This window comes from Cygnus olor, chromosome 3 (genome assembly GCF_009769625.2).
Source record: "Cygnus olor isolate bCygOlo1 chromosome 3, bCygOlo1.pri.v2, whole genome shotgun sequence".
Lineage (NCBI taxonomy): Eukaryota > Metazoa > Chordata > Aves > Anseriformes > Anatidae > Cygnus > Cygnus olor.
Window position 1 is genome coordinate 64165669 of NC_049171.1, and position 13162 is coordinate 64178830.

The window sequence follows — 13162 nt, forward strand, 5'->3', positions numbered from 1 at the left end:
CACTGGTTGAGAGATTTTATTTTTCATGAACATCAGCCATCACACCTACACTTTGACCTGGCTTTGATTTCAGCTGATTCAACATTGTATGACGGCACCCCAAGTCCACATTCAATTTTTTTGCTTCTGATTTTCAGCACTGATCAAAGTAAGTAACTACGAGCACATCTCTGCTTAACTGTGGTGCGATACAGGAATAGTCCTGCCCACTCCACCAAAGACAGCAAGACTCTGGTCAGTGTCACAAGGTCTGTTTTTACCAACAGACACATGTTCCTCTTGGGCCTTTCCACTACTTGCTTTCTCAATATTAGGATATACTGGTAAGGTCCCCGAGTAAGTTCAGGTCCCCACTCTTTTACCATAAATGCATCCATCTTTATCATAAGTACTACTGCATACCGCAGAATATTTCAGGCACCGCTGTCTAGCAAGAGCCATTCCCTTTTGTGCAGGAAAAAAAAAAAAACACTCTCAGAAACAACATCTCTCTCCAGCCTTCACATCCACAGCCTTCTCCTTTGCAGGAGGACAGCTCGCAGTACCACTGCTCACAAAACAGCTCCTGTCAGAGAAAGGGTTATTTCTCACCTTTGTGGCTCTGGAGCAAAGTTTAAAAACATGATTGCGAGTACAGCCCAAGACTTCAGAAAACAGGAAGCAGAAATGGCAGAAATGATTTGGAGGTCTGGGGCTTTGGGCTGGGTTTAAATCTCATAATTCTTCGTATTTGATTTCTCTTTCACGCTTAGGTAATGATTTTCAAATGGCACAGCTAGCAGTGTCAATGACTTGTTCCACAGCAATCTTCTTCAGCCTTCTACCATGATGGAAGTCACCACAGGCTGAGAAAACATCCCCTGGCAAACGATGGCACCAAGTGGGCCAACCCATGCCTCCTTAAGAGAAGCTGCAAAGCAGCTGAGGGAGAAGCATTTTTGGGAGCGAAGCTGAGCAGAGTGGGAAGGAGGCAGCTTCACGCAGTCTTAGCTTCTTTTCCCAGTGGAGCAGAGATTGAGAAGGAAAAACACCACAAGCCTCTCATCTTCTCCAGCTTGCCACAAAAGAGGGATGTATTTTTCAGTAAGATCTGGTGAGTCTGACACTGAACTTAGCTCAAGTGACATGAAAAATTAATGTTTAGGAACAAGGTAGGTGGAGAGGAGGAGGAGGAAAGAAGACATTTGTTATTTGATGTAGATTTCATTCAAAAGCTGCTTTTCACAGTCAGAACTAAAATTTCCATTCAGCTGTTTATTTCTGGTAGCCTAGATAGCTTGAACAAGTGAAAGAAGAGGGATCTAGAGGGAGCCCTTATCCCTGCCTGCCTGACAACTGTTCTTCCTCAGATAACTTAGAAGACAACCAGACACATTTTTCTGACTACCGGTCTCTAAATGTAGTTTTCCTGTTTGGAAAACTGAACGGCGGTGGGGCGTTCCTCCCGGGGAGGCAGGTGCCCCTGCTGCACTGCTCTCCAAGGACAGAGGGGGCGGTGTCTCAAGCTCTGCAGAGAGAGATGGCAGAAAGAAAACATTGAAAATTGTTGTGGTGTTTATTGCCACCAGCGCTCAGGCACAGTACAAGTCTCAGGGATATTCACACTGGCGTTAGGCTTCCCACCTGCAGAAAGCAGCTGGAGAGATCTGCCTCCAGCCACCGACCACAGTGCCTGCAGCAGCCTCCCAGTATGGCCCCGCTGCTCCCATAGGCCCCCAAAGCCTCCTTGTGAAGAATGGCACAACCCCCTGATGCTATGAACTTAGCAGCTGCTATTTGAAATTGGCTGGACTGGTGTGTCAAAGTAATCCAAATGGTTTCTGCATCTTTTCTGTTCACCTCAGTCTGAATTTTCCTCCTTTGCACCTCTGACATCCTCTCCCCCTTCATGTATTACAATTTTCTCGCCCTGTTTTGTCTGCATTACATCTGAAAACAACTTTTCCCTCATGCACACCAGAGCATCCTCTCTTTCCTGCTTTGTGCTCTTCCCAGCCCCCTGTTGTTCTGGGCTGGCCCTTCTGTCTTTGCTCTGTTTCCTCACTCTTCTCTCTTCCTGTCCTTGATTTCTCTCCTCCTTTCTTTCTCCTTTGATGTTTCCTGGTGCTTTCTCTTCATCCTTCCTGCCAAACTGAGCGAGGTACTCCACTGGGAGATGCTCACCAGAAGCAGCTGGCCTGTTCAGAGGGCTGTGCTGGCTCAGACACCTACGCAGGCGCCCATCGCCTCGCCCACTGCGCTGCTTGCTGGAATGAATCCCGCTCTTCACCCAGGGTCCTGCGTACAGCCCTTTGTGAAAAGTCAGGAAAATGAAGGTGCCCTGTAATTTGAGGAGCATGTGCTAATTTTACATCCATGTTTTCGGTGAGCTACGCCTGGTTTTCATTCCAGGGGACTGCACAGAAAGCACGACAACAAATCTGGGGGACTGTCAAACACAGCAGTAGCACATGGCTCGTGCTCCCAGCACTGCTCTCCTCTACAGAGTGGCTGCTTCAAAGCGACCCTTCCTTCCTGCCCAGGTCTGCCACCCCAAGGGCAAAATTCACCCTTTGCTGAGTGCCAATGCAAGGTAATTTACTCATTTCAATCCTATTTATGCCCTTAGAAAAGATTTACTTGCGTCACACTGCTGTCCTGAGCAGGGACAACTTTCCCCCAGCTGGAACCTCAAAGACAGCCTTCTCACCTCAGGGAAAAAATGTCTTGTTTTTAATACTTTTTTCCTGTTGTGAGTCAAAAAAAAAAAAAAAGAAAAGATACAGATAAGAGAGATGAATTTTATTCCTCCTGGCAGAGCAACAGGAAACAGCCAACCAGCCTCCAATGGCAGGGCTCTGTTCTCTCTGCCGTCACACTGAGAAACCTCACCGAAACCTATAGGCCAGATCCACTGATAGGTTCTGGCTGCTTTGCCTGTTTTAGCAATGCAAAGCAGCTGTAAATCCAGTTTAACTTGCCAGTTTCTGTCAGCCTTACCGTGCCAGCTTAGCACTGCTGCTAGCCTCAGAAATCCCAGCAGCCGGAGGTTGCTCCCAGCCCGACTCCGGGCCCTGGAGGCTGATCCTTCTTCCACCGGCTGGCCGCTAGCGCAAGGAGCAGGACGGCCTCAGGCATTTCTTCTCCCTGAGCAGAGCGCATTTGTCACACTCCCCTTTCCCATGTGCACGCAGCCAGCTGAGCAGATCAAAGGGAATCCACTTAATGATCAACTCCCGGTTAGTCCCTGGCCACTTGTCCGCTTGCTCCAGAGGGTGACTCCCGACCCTGCCCAGGAGCAGGTGCATTACTGGGGCAAGGCTGCAAACCCAAGCAGGCTGGCAGAAAAAAACACCCTGTTTCCTTCTACTTTTATAGTTCTTTGGATGTCAGGAAACAGAGCTCAGGCTTGTTTCCTGCTCCTCTGCCAGGGAAGGTGGGGGAAACTGGAAGTGGATGTAGAGAAAGGCAGAAAGAGGGCAGATCAAAAAGATCAAGGAAAATAATAATAATAAAAAGAAGACAACACTGCTTCACTCTAGTCTGTAAAGCAGTATATCTTGGAAAAAAATAATCTCCCCGCAACCAAGTCTTTCTCTCCAGGGATACACAACAGTCTCAGGAATTAATAGCATTTTCTTGCAACATTCAAGTGCTGCTGCACTTACAGTCTTATAAAAAAATCACTAAAAAACCAACCTCTTCTTTTGCTTCTTGCCTGAGAAAAACATACACAAAAAGAATTTGAGAGAATCTGCGGGGGGAGGGTGCAATCATGTCAGTTCTGATTTTCTAAGAACAAAGCCTTTACATTATATATAAATAAGTAAACAGGAGACGTTCGGCATGTTTTCTTTTTTTCCATCTCACTCTCAGCCCCTCGCTCTGAATGCATTAATACATACACCTTAAGCACAATCGGGCTCTTCGTGTTGCCATGGAACTGAAACCTTTGCAGTTTGGATGGTGATGTACGCCAGGAAGCATACTGTTCTTACACTTCCTATAACAGAAGCAAAAATCACTGCATAGCATTAACTCCCTTAGTATTTAAGGCATTCAGTGTCTTTCTTGTCTGTTCTTCTTCACACAGTTTGCTTTTTCTATCTTGCCACATGCAAATGAAACACATTTGACATAGCTATTCTTGTCTTTATGAAGTCAATAGCTCACACGCTGAGCATGCTGCAGAAGGTCCACAAGACGACGGACTTTCCCTTTTTAATAAGAGGCTGTTTGCAGGCATGCAGCAGCTGAAACGAGGGCTGGAGAAAGCATAAGTATATGCAATACACGTGGATACAACGAAGTATTATATGTCAAGGCAGCATTTTCGTAGATTTTGGAAACCTAGTCAAGCATATTTATAGCTAATGCTCTTGATGCTCAATGTTCTTTTGTCCAGACAGCCAAATTACAGGATAAAGCTCCTGCAGCAGGCATCAGGTCTTTCTACACCTCTGTTTCGTAACTGAGGTTGGTGGGCTTTCAGTGGTGAGCAGAGCTCTGGCCACCTCAGTCACAGGAAAAGTAAGTCAGTACAGCTCTGTGCTATCTAAAGATTCAGCCTACAACGATTATCTTCAGCAGATCTGAGGTTTTTGCCAAAGCTTCTAAAAATGCCTGTACGCACATTGCAAATAAATCAATTTTTATGTTCAGAGCAAAAACACGGTATGCAAATATCCGAGTTTATTATAAAAAGGTTACCATAATAAATAAATAAATAGCCATTCACATATATAAACGTTGGATCTGTACCTGCTGAAGCAGCTGGAAGCCTGTCCATGATCTGAAGCCAGCCTGAGGCTTTTACCTCCGAAGTTAAATATTTGCATAGCATTAAGCTTAAAATTAAAGCATTTGCTGAAGAAACTTGCTGACTCGCATATAGGGAAAAACAAGAGGGAATTTAGCTTCCCTACACACGGGGGCAGATTCTTTGGATGCCTTCCCCATCACATGGATTCCTGGACAGCACAAGGACGGACAGACTACCAGCCTGGGAATTCCCCCTTCGTTTTCCGGAGGATTTTGTGTGTGGCTCGGATAGAAAAGCAGTAACCCAGGTAGCTACTTTATGAAGAAGGCATTTGTGCTCACTCCTCATCCCTCGACCACCTGGTAACACTCCTTCCCCAGCAAAGAAGGGCCCCATTCACCCCACGCCTCCGCCCAGCAGGTTCCCGCATCCCGCTGCCACAAGCCACCTCTTTCTTGTTCGCAGCTCCTGGGGCTGAACCGGCCGGCACGCAGCGAGAGTTTCCTGCAGCAACCTGCCCCCAGGGACGTGAGGTTGTGCCTGCTCATAAGGAGGCTTTCTGAAGCACGTTTTGCCCCCAGTGCCGGCACAAGGCACAAAAGCGCTGCTGTCTGTATGCGCTTTCACAAACTGCAGGGAGAGTCTTCTCCAGCACCCTCAGGTCCCCTCTGCTCCCCTCCACTGATGGAAAAACCACGCTGAACAGCGCTGTCAAAGTGCAGCCCCCTCTTTCCCTTCGCTGGCAATGAATTTCTGCTCGCACTACGTCCCTACCACCCCTGCCCTCACCTCTGGTTTAAGTCAGGCTCTCACCGTTGATTTTCTTGTTACAGGAAAATGTATATTGTGTGACGATGAAAGGCCGGCACAATGTCAAGAGCATTAAAAAGACCCTGGGGACTGATTAGAGTCAAAAGGGAAAGGATTTATGACGGTTAATAAAGTTAAATCTCTCAGAGTTCTGCTTATCCTTTGCAATTCCAGGTAACCAGATCTTATAGGAAAAGTTATTAAAATGTTGGAAGTTATTACTGTCCCCTTTGAAGGGTTCCCTGATAGGGAAACCTGTGCTCTGACCGCAGGCACCTGGCCAGGACAGAGCCCGGCTCACCACCTGGGCTGAGCTGACACCAAGAAGGAGACAAAGAGGGGGGAACTTTTCTCTCCACCAGCACCATGCTTCCACGTGGAAGAGCTACCGCACAAAGAGGGAGACTCTCACCGTTCATTCCCGGCTTGTTTGCATACATGCACATTTCGCTGGAGGATGCGATGGAACTGCACTCCACAGGTTTGCTCTGAGGCTTTTAAAACACTTCATAATGCAATATAAAGTCAACATAATTTTACAAGAAGTTAATGATTTTCTACACTGAGATAATGAGGTTGAGAGAGGGCGAATGGAAGAGGAGGGCCAAATTCTTTAAAATATTGGTAATTGTGTATCAATACCTAAATTACACATACACTTTACTGGATAACACATTTTCATTTTCCTACCACTTAATAATCATAAATGTGTTACATATGCCCTTTCCATTTTCTCACTCTTTTGCTATATTACATCCAATTTAATTTCCTGTGGAAGTCTGTAATCTTTTACACTGTGCCTGTCTCGTAAGCCTTTCTGCAATAAGCAGAGTGCAGTCCTTCGGAAGGTCTATCTTTTATGAGCTTTGCTCCTGCAGATTAGTTTCCTGAAATGTTTGCAATGCTATATCAGAACTGGCCAAAGAGGAAAACCAAAATAACACCCAAAAGGAAAAGCAACCAAGAAAGCCTTCACTTCCTTCTGACTCCTACATTCAACAGTCAAAAGAAATTTCATAATTTCATTCTGATCTGGGAAGATGGCAAACCTGTGAAGGTTAATACCTCCTATCAGAAGTTCTCCCAAGGTGCGAGACACGGCACCCCTTGTTCTACAGCTCAAAAGCAGAGCAGCGAGGTGTCTGCTTCCTCTTTCTTCCCAGCAAACACAGACACCTGCAAGCAATCTCCACTCTGGCAGCCGTCTCTCCCCACCAGCCAGCCCTTGGCTCTCTGAGAGATCTCCTCTCCCAGTGACAAGCCACTTTCCACCTAACAAAAGGGAAATGTCAATCAAAACACATCCATCCTTCCTTTGAAAGGATTCCTGTGACAGCAGGAAGCTAGCCTAGCTGGCCTACTGGGTCCTTTCCAGACCTCTGCCCCTACAGAATGCAAAACTCATTTTCTTCCAACTAACTTTCCTTCAGGGATTACCAAGGGTGGCCACACTAGAAGCCCTTTCAGCGGGATCCACGCTCTTTCACATCAGTGGGAGACGTCATCTCCAGGAGCTTCTCGTATAGAAGAACCAGAGCCCAGCCACGTTTGGCCACCTCTTCACCATTCAGAACCTAAGTTACCTGAGCTGCAAACGGCTCTCCCAAAACAAACTAAATTGTTTAATGAAGCGTGAACTTCCTTTCCCCAATCCCTGTAAGATTTTGTATTGCTTTCCATGTCTCACACCACTGACGTAGCAGTAAATCAGCCACATTTCTGACAAACATCTTCAAAACTATACACAGAAATACAGTGCGTTTAATCCAGATGCATACTTTTGGGGCAAACAGTCATCTCTCCTCATCATTTTATAACTCTTGAAGCTACACATGGATTTTCACTGAGTCCCCTCCTATGTTATTTCGTCAATCCATTTCCTTGTAATTTTGTTTTATGCTGTATCTCTAATACTTAATCTTTAAAAAGTGGCTAATCAGTAAAAAAAAAATCCCCCACAGAGAACATTATTTAAACAAAAGTCTCAGATGCTATGTGCAGTGCAATTCAACTCTCATCAGCGTGAAGAAACGTTTTTCTACCAGCTTCAGTGGGAGTTGCACTGCAGCTATAAATCAGATGAAGATGCTCCATGCTAACGGCTATGTGGTGTGCTATAAACTGCTCCAGAACATAAAACGATGACATAGCCATTTTCTTAAAAACAGTTTGCTCGTGGTTTACAGTACCTGAGTCAGAACAGTAGGAAATAAAAACATGCCAGATATTAGTGACTTGAAATTTTTGGCCTTGTAGACCATAAATTAAATAGCCTCCTTTCATAAAATGTGTCTCAGTCTCCACTTCCTTTTACAGGGTGAGGAAAAAAGATTCAATATACAGATTTAATTCCTATCAAAATCTTATTCAAAGGCAGTGGGTGATGTAAAGCTAAACATCAAGGGAATACCTGCCATCATCTGGCTGAATTTGGTAAAATGGAGTTAATTTGCACTTCTTTAAGGATTCATTGGTGTGTGAAATTAATTGAATTTAGATTGGACAGAAACTGAAAATGGAATGAAGGAGAAAAGCAATTAAGAACCTTTCCTAACACAAAAATAGTACTGCTTTAAATGCATTGATACAGTTAAGGTACAAAACCCTTCACGCCAATGCCACCACCGCTTCCTCCTTGAGGAAGAGAGTAGTAGGCTGCATACCTACATGTCATCGTTACACCAGGATAACTTCACCCAAAGAAAACATCGGTAGAAGGTTTCTACCAACAGCTGTAAATGAATACATTTTCAAGATCATACTCATAGGTAAAACAGTTCACTGTTCTGCATATGGACCAGGCCTAGCAGATAAACATCTGTTGGAATGGCTCAGTATAATTGATTATACATGTGGCTTAACATTTACTTCATTGACTTTTAGCACCTTTGTGTTATTGTTACTGTGCTGCTCCAACAAGCAGTGGTTAATGTAAGATGCAGAAGTTCACATACCGTATACTTATGAATAACTGGTTCCCAGAGATGTGGCAGTGATAACATTGTCATCGTATGATTCAGGGTTGCTCGCTGCAGATCACATATCAGGAGAGGGTCCCACCTGAAAACATAACAAGTCCAGATATAGTGTTCATCGTAATCACAGGTTTACATCAAGCTTTACTAACACATCTGTGCATTTTCACGTATTTCCCCTCTGCATTAACAGTATCTGGGCTCTTCCCAGGCTCACAGAAATCACTTTGCTGTTCACAATGACGAGCAAAAGTTCACTGATGGAAAGTTCACTGGTGAACTAAAAGTCCACACAAACTGTTTGGCCACTGCTCCAGGCCAGATTTCAGGCATGATCTCAAGGCAGCGAAAACTAGTTTCCATTGATAATACATAAGCTGTAACTGTTTGGTGGACAGATGAAGATTTCCCATCTGTCAGGGACTTGACAAAAAGGTAATTCTTTTCACCGCTGCATTATCAGTGTGGCTCAATCTTTTTTTTTTTTTTTAAAGTTGAACATCACCAGTTTAGAAGATGCACCACTGAAGATCAAGGGATCTTAAGAGAGCATTGCTTTCCTATTGATGACTACAATCATATTATTTATGATTATTTGATCATCTAAAATCACTTGACAATTAATCTGTTGTTAAATATTTTCATATATGGAGATACAGAAAATGAGTTTATACTAGCAGCATTGTCTCCAGTGGAAAGATACATGGCAGAAAACAAACAAACTTTCCAAGAGCTGAAAAAGCTTTTTCCTACTAAAACTAATGGCAAAATCACAACTGATGGAAACAAACATAGGCTCAGGCAACCTTAAAAGTCTACAGCACTAAATAAACGAAAGCTCACCTGGGCTGTATATCCCCGTAAGTAAGTGCTTGAAACAAGAGTTAAGAAACTCTTGCACATAAATTTCACTGACTTATTCTGCAATGCATGAGGATGTGAATAAAGCTATAAAACACAGCTTTGACATCAAAGGCAGATTAATTGGGTTCTTTTATTTTGAAAATGTGGATAAAATGACTTACAGGATACCCAAAAATATACCCAGACACACACAGACGTACAGACACGCCCACAGCGGTCAGAAGTCACAGAAGAGATAAAGCCTCCCCCAAAAGAAACCAATCTTCCTCCTGCTTTGCAAGCTGCTTCTCATCCTAGGGTAGGAGGTTTTGAGGAGGGAAGTCTGGTAAATAACAAAGAATTTTAAAGAAATGATGTTTTCGGATTTTACCCACAGTTTACATTTTTTAAATTACTCTAATGCTTCTTTGACTCTTCATATCTCCAAAGTGGCTTGGCTCTTGTTTTTATTATGCTTCATCGGCCAGCCACAACGTCACACAGCACTCCAGCACCAAATACTTCTGCATTTTCTGCCAACTAAGCAAGTCAGTGTCTCTGCATTTGGTCTTTAATAACAAGCTTAAGCTAGGAAGAGCACATCCATGGTCCAAAACAAGAAAAAGATACTCACAAAGGGCACACTTCCTATGGCACAATGCTAGTATGTAATATCTAGTGCTTGCCCACTCAGGAACAGTATAAATACGGGTTGGCAAACAGATTAAGCCGAGAGCCAAGGGCACATGTTGAAACATACCCATATATAATGCCAAAGATGGAGGTGAGGCGCTGATGCCCAACACGGGACGCAGCAGTAAGGAGCCCACTGGCGGAGCAGAGACTGTTGGGGTGCCTGGGGCAAGCGGCAGATGCAGCCCCCCACCATGCCCCTGCCCTGGGCTTTCTGCAGGACTCCCTTCGTTCAGGGACAGCCCCGGCAGGCAGCTGGCTCCCCCAGCTCCAAGCCTACACTGCCCAATTGCAAGATACCAGGAACCTTGTGAATAAGTGTGAATTCAGCTGGGGACTGCTGGCAAATAAGCGCAAACGCTGGCTGAGGCACGGAGGGTGAGGTAAATTCACCCTGGCGGGGATGGATGGGAACACCACGTGAACGACGCCGACCGCCTGTGAACGCTTTTGGTGTGGACAGAACGCTCACAGCAAAACTGACAGCACTCCCCACCTTACAGACACGGCCTTCAGAGCATGAGCTTGTGAAAGCTACTCATCTGCCTGGGGAATTTTGCCCAGAAAGCACATGCAGAGGGCTCACCAGTCCCTCATTTCCAGAAATGCCAAAATAGTAGCAGGTATCTGTATTCCTAGGTAGACATAGATGTATAAGAACAAGAAAGCACTACTTTGTAAGTTAAAGCATTCCACCAAATACACTTAAGGGTAAATATTCCTTAAAAATTCTAACTCTTCACATCCAGACTTGATACTATAAAGGAGTTTCCCTAAAACAGACATTTTTCAGAGTGTTAGACAGATCCCTTCTATTGACCTGCTTAAATTTTGCTTCCCTATTAGCTCTGTTTCACCTATGCAAGCAATTCTTTCTCATCCATTGCAGGCTTAAAAAGAACTTTCCCTCCCAGAGAAATCATTTGTAGCATCTTTGCCACAAAATGATGCTGCTAAAAATGGCCAGCTGTTTTCAACAGGAAAACACAGCAAGATATGCAACTCATTCTTTTTCTGCTTGCAGATTTATTTGGAGTCATTTAATCAATCTTTCCTTAATGACTGTGCCTCATCATTTAACTCACATTACCTCATTTACCTTTTCAAAAAACTGCTTGAACTTTTCAGGTGAATAAGTCATTTAAACTTTGTTGGTTTTGTTGTTGCTGCCTGTTAATGTACCCTTGGAAAATGAATAGTCTGAAACAAAAGTCCGAGATCACCACAGGAGTAGAAAAGAATCACCACAAAGTAGCTACATCTTCTACATCTTGAACACAAATATATCACAACACAAGGCACCAAATGAAATGCAGTCTTTCATCTCTAATGAATTAGTTGAAAACCAATTCAGGCTGGTAGCAGTCAAAAGCCATCATTGTCTTCCTGCTGGTCAATGTCATCTATGGACTGAGTTTGGAGTTCTCTATTTAATTCTCTCTTGACCCTTTTGCTCAGATTCCTCAATGGATTCTTAATCCTCTTCTTTGCAAGGAAGGCCATGGTCAAGATTTTCAAGGCCACAGGGCACGTACCGTATTCAATGCCTATTTCCTCTCTGCTCACAGTTGAGATGGAGGGATCTCAGGGACCGTACATGAGAATGCCAAAACTCCTCAAAACAAACCACTTCTGGTGGAGCAGGAGGTGCTAGGGAGCAGCTGCTAAGAGAAGCCCAAACTATTCGTGAATCTGACAACTTTCAAGATCTTTCACATTGATTTTTCTGGCAGAGACTTCCTAATGTCTTTCCTTTGGTGAGAAAGAAATACCAAAGTTCTGAAAATACTCTTTGACAGAAATTGCAAGTCCTAGAAGAGCCTCTTTAAAGCAAAGGCAAAGGCTTTCTAGGTGAAGAAGACAACTGGACACCTTTGTGAAATATGAAAACGTAAATTATATAGTAGACGGCTCTGGCAATTATGGAAATAGCTAGTGAAGACAGGAATACACTGGGGAGCCGGCACTTAATCTGGGTGGGGGAAAGATTGGGAACTGAAGATACAAATCAACATAGTCTCTACATAAAGAGAGAACTGTAAGAAAATACACACCGTTCTTGTCCAAGCTGTATATTTACTGTAGTTAGACGGTAGCAATCTCCAGTGCCAACAATTAAGACCTTCATTTTCATTAGGATACTTCTAAGGAAATGCAAACATCAGGCACAATTACTTCTCAAAACCGAGTCTATTTGTCTTAAAGCAATCTTAAAACTGTATTTAAACATAATGAACTACAGCTAAGTTACTCTTTTGCCCCAAAGAACTTTTCTTACAGCACTGAAGAAGAAAATATGTAATCGTTTGCACCATAAATGTCCACATTAATGCACACAGTACATTCACACCAACAGAGCTGAAGAGATCTTACAGACACAGGTGTTTAGAGCACACCTATAAAGCACTGCTGTGCTCTAGGGCTTAGCAAGGTTTTAGCAATTCTTTCTCCACCTTCAACAAATACTGGTTGCTGGCTGGAAAAACAAACGAGGACTTATAAAATGGTCAAAGTATTTAAACCCACATGGTTAGATTGGCTAGGTACACGCAACAAATTGTTTTTTAAAGTCAGGTCTAAGCAATAAGCCTCAAAAATTCCTCCAACACATACATTTTACTATGAATTCTTAAAAAAACTATAGCTACTAATTACAAAAACAATGCATTTGTGAATAACCTTTCAGAAAAATATATTTTAAAATGAAAGGAAAAATGTAACTAATGATCCGAAAACACATTAACTTGCCTGAAAAACAAAACTTTCCTCTCCTTTCCTCATAGGAAATTTGAGGAATTAAGAAGGGAATTACAGTCCTGAGTCCTACTTTCCTGGCATCTGCCTGTGTCAGAAGTTAAGCGTTATGTCAGTTAAGGTGAGAAAGCCCGTTTAGTTCTCTCTGAGATCCGAAGCTATATTACACACAACATAGCACTTGTGTACTTTACTGGGCAACATAAAACATGGATGAATTAGCTGCCTGTAAAACATGCCAAACTGACATCCACACGCACCAAGGACCTCCTCTCTGTGCAGAACAAGCACAGCGAAGCAGCAACGCGAGCTGCTTCCCAAACCGTGTTTCCAAACACTCTTTGGT

General features: G+C 43.6%; 1 protein-coding gene across 1 annotated transcript in view; it reads right to left on the bottom strand.

The window, feature by feature from the left end:
• The window catches only part of HIVEP2 (HIVEP zinc finger 2), a 124101-nt gene that overhangs the window by 92604 nt on the left and 18335 nt on the right, over nt 1-13162 (bottom strand). Inside the window, 1 exon segment of the mRNA XM_040554285.1 lies at nt 8506-8611. The gene's annotated coding sequence lies outside the window, so the exon portion shown is untranslated.